Source organism: Belonocnema kinseyi, chromosome 2, assembly GCF_010883055.1.
Source record: "Belonocnema kinseyi isolate 2016_QV_RU_SX_M_011 chromosome 2, B_treatae_v1, whole genome shotgun sequence".
In the NCBI taxonomy this organism is placed as follows: Eukaryota; Metazoa; Arthropoda; class Insecta; order Hymenoptera; family Cynipidae; genus Belonocnema; species Belonocnema kinseyi.
Window position 1 is genome coordinate 29,678,021 of NC_046658.1, and position 5,421 is coordinate 29,683,441.

Consider the following 5,421-nt stretch of genomic DNA (forward strand, 5'->3'; position numbering starts at 1 on the left):
ATTCAAAGTAATGAAGAGTTCAAACTAGATAATTCCTTTGTTATTACTTTAAATACAGTGAAAGGTATACGTGGTGCTAATCAAAAGGCACTGACACACGAGAATATTAAGAAAAGGTCAATTTTGAAAATCCAAAATAGTGATAATCTATGTCTTCAGCGTTCTATAGTGACTGCATGTATATACAAAGAGCGGGGTACAATTCGCAGCGGGTAGTTACATACACAATGGGAAAGAGGTTATCGAAGGAAAAATTACAGCGTGAACTAGATAATGAGCTAGTTCGTAAGATGGGTGTGACGATCCCTGAATCCGGTTGCGGAATATTTGAGCTGAAGATTATTCAAAATTACCTCCTGCGTAAAAGAATCGCGTTAGTTACTTTTGATTTTAGTAATTTTGGCATGGGTAAGACTCCACCTCTACATGACGGAACCACGTTGATTACAGATATAGGGCAAACGGTTCGATATAGTGTTTATATAATGTTCTATCCAAATAAGAATCACTTTGAGCCAATTTTATGTTTACAAGCAGCCGGTGGAACAAGCGTGTGTGCTGCTTTACAGATTTGTAAAACATGTTTGAAGGTGGTAAATTTTTCTAAAACTAAAGACCATTAATGCGGGACATTTTACTGTAAAAACTGTAAATGCATACGTGATTATAACCACGAATGTTACATGGCCCCAGATAAGGAGCGTCTCTCTAATTCCTCGAAGTGAATCAGATTTGTATTTTATGATTTAGAAGCACGTCAAACGAAAACGCTTCCTAGGGATAATTCGGTAAACATACATGAGCCGAATCTCTGTGTAGTTCAGAAAGTCTGCTCTGACTGTTTACTGAATGAAAATATGAAAATTTGCATTGCACACAATGCAAAAGGGTTTGACCTACAATTTATTCTTAGATACCTAGTAGAGGTTAAAGGTGCCAGAATCCGTCCAAAAGTAATATTGAATGGTACTAAAATCATGCACATGCAGGTCGGGGAACTTAACTTCGTAGATAGCTTGAACTACATACCTATGCCTTTAAGTGCTCTCCCCGAAGCATTTGGTGTCACTGGTGAGCATTTAAAGAAAGGCACATTCCCAAATTTTTTTAGTAGACCAGAAAATGATTTGTATATAGGTCCCTTGCCACCACTTGAGGATTACCCTACAGATACCATGAGTATCGGGGCTCGCAAAGAATTTTACGAGTGGTACGATGTATGTAAAAATGACTATGTTTTTGATTTTACAAACGAAATGCTAGATTATTGTGTGAGCGATGTGACAATACTTCGACGCGCCTGTCTCGCATATAGAACGATTTTTTTTTAAATTTGGTAATGTGTGTCCTTTTACTGAATGCACTACCATTGATTCTGCTTGCTCAAGAATCTACCGCAAGAATTTCCTTCTCCCTGAAATCATAGGTATTATACCGAATGGTGGATACAGACGAGCAAATAAACAGTCTGTAAAAGCCATTGAATGGCTTATGGAATGGGTGTGTGGTTTGCCATAAGTTAAATCGCGATGAGAAATTAAAATCCGGGGATAAAATTGATATGCGTTATGAGAACACTCGCATCACGAGTGAAAAAATTCGAAAAGCCGGTTACGTACTAACCGAAATATGGGAGTGTAAATATGATAAATTAAAAAAAAATTCCCCCGGTATGAACAGTATTTTGAAAATCATCCCTTACTCCACTAGGATGCGTTAAATCCTCGTGAAGCGTTTTTCGGAGGACGTATAGGAAATACAGTGTGTTATTATAAAATTAAAAATAATGAAAAAATCCGATACATCGATGTTTGCTCTTTATATCCATTTATATCGAAAATGGGGAAATTTTCTGTGGGTCACTCGAAAATTTATGTTGGCGATGAGGAGTGTAGAGGCCTAGCTGGTCCAAATTACATGAATTTGCATCAAATTGACGGATTAATCAAATGCCGTTTGCTTCCTCCAAGACATTTATTTCATTACACAATACGATACGAAAACACGTACAGGTGGGCTATTCGCGGGTAGTATAAACACCTTTTTAAAAATTAAACAGGAGGCTAGTGACTGGCCAAGCGAGTGCGTTGACGAAGAGTCAAAACAAGATTATCTTCGTAAGTATGATGAAATTGAGGGGATAGAGTTAGATCCTGAACAGATTTAAAAAAACCCTGGTTTACGTACCGTTGCAAAACTTTGTCTCAACTCCTCTTGGGGTAAATTCGGACAAAGAGAGAATTTACCGAAAATGTGTGTAATATTGATGATGTTTGGGAAATTGACCTAGCAGACTTGAGATCTTTGAAAAGGATCAATGATCATTTTTTATATCTATTGGTTGTCATTGACGTTTTGAACAAGTTTTTCTGGGTTAAAACACTTCAAAGTAAAACTGCATCTGAGTTTAAAAAAGCATTTGAACGAATTCTTCATAGAACCGGTGGTAGAATACCAGTTTACCTACAGACTGATAAGGGAAAGGAATTTATTGGTAAAGTTTTTCAAAAATTCTTGTCAGATCTTGAAATACAATTTCATGTTACACGAGATCCTAGTATAAAGGCTGCCATTGCTGAACGTTTCAATCGTACGCTCAAGGAGCGTATGTGGGGGTACTTCACACACCGTAATACTCATCGATACATTGATGTTCTCTAACCAATGGTACATGCATACAATAATGCTCGTCATTCAAGGATACGTATAGCGCCATCTACAGTAAATCTCCAAAATGCTGCTGTAGCTTGTGCAAATATAAAGCAAAAATTTGTAAAAGAAACCGTCCGTAAAAAAGTATCTGAATACAGTGTGGATGTTATTGTACGCATTAGTCGTGCTAGAGATATCTTTGCAAAAGGATATGGAGCTGGCTGGACAGAGGTGCTGTTTGTTATTAAAAGGGTTATCACCTGGAAAAAACATGCACCTATCTTATACGAATTGAGAGATTTAGCTGGAGAGAATATTGATGGAATTGTTTACGAACAAGAATTGGCTGATGTTAAAAATAAGCATGTAGAAAACGATGAATTTATTGTTGAAAAGGTGATTTAAACAAAGGGTCGCGGAGCTAAGAAACAGCTTCTTGTAAAGTGGGTTGGGTACCCTGACAAATTCAACTTGTGGATACCAGCTACAGAGCTAAACACTCTACAATGAATGACGAGGACCAGTTTTATCTCATTCTACCAAGTGATAGTAGTATAAAGTATTTTTCACAGAATACAATCACCCAATTTGTCACTCAACTTCCACATGAAATTAGACTTCATGGTCGCTGGGTGGTGGGACTCACAGAGATTCAGTTTCCACGATCATTTCTATATGTGAGAGGTGAATCCAGCATGGAAAATCGTATCTCAATTGTACCAAAATCAATCGTAGAGAAAATGGGTCTCATTAAAAAATCTACCATTGAAAGTGTTCGAGTAAACGAGTCTGGTCGTGTCGATTTAGCCATATCGGAAAATTCTGACCAACCGCGCGAGAATAATATCATTTCAGCTAATGAAGGTTTTAAACTGGAACTGTTTAAAGGAAAGTGGAAACGCCTACCATTTCTCACAGGTGCGGCAAGAGTTGTTGGAAAAGAAACAATGCGCCATGGAATGAATGTTCTTGATGATGTGGATCGTAACATACCATTGAAAAGACTGTGAAAACACGACTCAATGAGGCTGGAAAGGAATTGAAAAGACGAGCAATGGAAAAAGTGGAAAGCCTCATGAACGGATCGGGATATAAATTGAGTGGGAAGAGGAATAATCTTCAGTCGCTCGGCGTTCACAGCGTGTTGAACATCGCGGGAAAATCTCGTAGAAGAAAAAAAGGGTGGGAAAATCAGAAGAGAAAGAAGAAAACGGTAGTCAAGAGAAAGAAAAGTCAAAAATCTAAAAGAAGAGCACGTCCAAAAAGTGCAAAAAGATCAGTAATTGACATTTTTGGAAACAAGTAAAAGGGTCATTTTTACACTCACACTCGTGCGAGTGCATGAAATCGGAATTAGATCTCTTTTCACTACCTCCAACACAAACGTCCATAGAGGCTCTTAATGGGTGCACTATAAGCTAGTTTTATCTCTCACAGATAAGTCGCCCATCGGGTTTATAATTCCAGGTCAGGGGGATGAGTACATTGATTTTGCACATACACTTCTAAGTGTAAGAGTCAAATTAATGACTCTTAAAAAAACTGCAGAAAATACTTCGAGTGTAGAATCCGTTAGTCCTGTCAACAATTTACTGCATTCCATGTTTAACCAGTTGGATGTATACTTTAATCAGAAGCCTGTCTCGCCACCAAATAATGCACATGCATACAGAGCGTATATTGAATCTCGGCTCAACTATGGGCCAGTAGCGAAAAAAAGTCATCTCACATCAGCATTATGGCTTGACGATACAGCAGGTAAAATGGATGACATCACAACACAGAACCAGGGTCTCGTCGATCGACGACTTATACTGGGTGAAGGAGGAAAAATTGATCTGATTGGTCATTTGCACAGTGATGTTTTTAATCAGGATAAATTCCTCTTGAATGGTGTTGAACTTAGAGTTCGACTGGTGTGTTCTAAGGATGCTGTTTGTCTTGTGGATCCTACTCATCGGGCTTATCTTCATATTGAAGAAGCATTTCTTCTTATTCGACGTGCAAAAACCAACCCTGGAATTCTGCTTGCATACGCAAAAGCTCTTTCTCAAGGTACGGCCAAGTACCTGAAACTGTGTCATTGGCTTCGAAAACAATGACAGGAAGAAATTCTTTGTAAACTGTCCAACACAAAGTCTAAGTACGGAAAAACAATAATTTCTAGGAATTCAGTTCCAGATGGTGCTGAGGTCAAAACTGAATCTTTAGATAAGACAACTGATTTTAAGCCTTGTCCTTATGAGATTGTTAACATTAAATATGAACAGTCTAGAGATATTTCAGGTAATTCATATTTTACGAGTACCCACGATTGGTGTATACCCGGCAGATCAAATTCCCAAAACTTGGACAAGACCGGTTGCAATAGTGGTTAACACTGATGACCACACTTAGCCTGGTTCCCACTGGATCGGAATCCATATCGACGGAACCGGAAGAGGAAGCTACTTTGACAGTTACGGGGTACCACCTCTTATTCCTCAACATGTTTATCGTCTACGTAGAAACTCCAGCCTCTACAGATGGAGCACCAAACAACTGCAGAGTACCTCTTCAGATGTATGCGGTCAGTTTTGTGTCATGTTTCTTTATCATATGTAATGGTGGTCAACTTTCACAAAAGACTTTTAGACAATTATAAACTCAAAATGGTTAAAGATCCGGGTTCTAAACAAGGCGGTAGATGCGTTTGCTCACTACGAAATAAAAATCGGTTTAACTCGTGTGTACAATCATGTTCGTCGAAACTCGCTACTTTGTACCTTT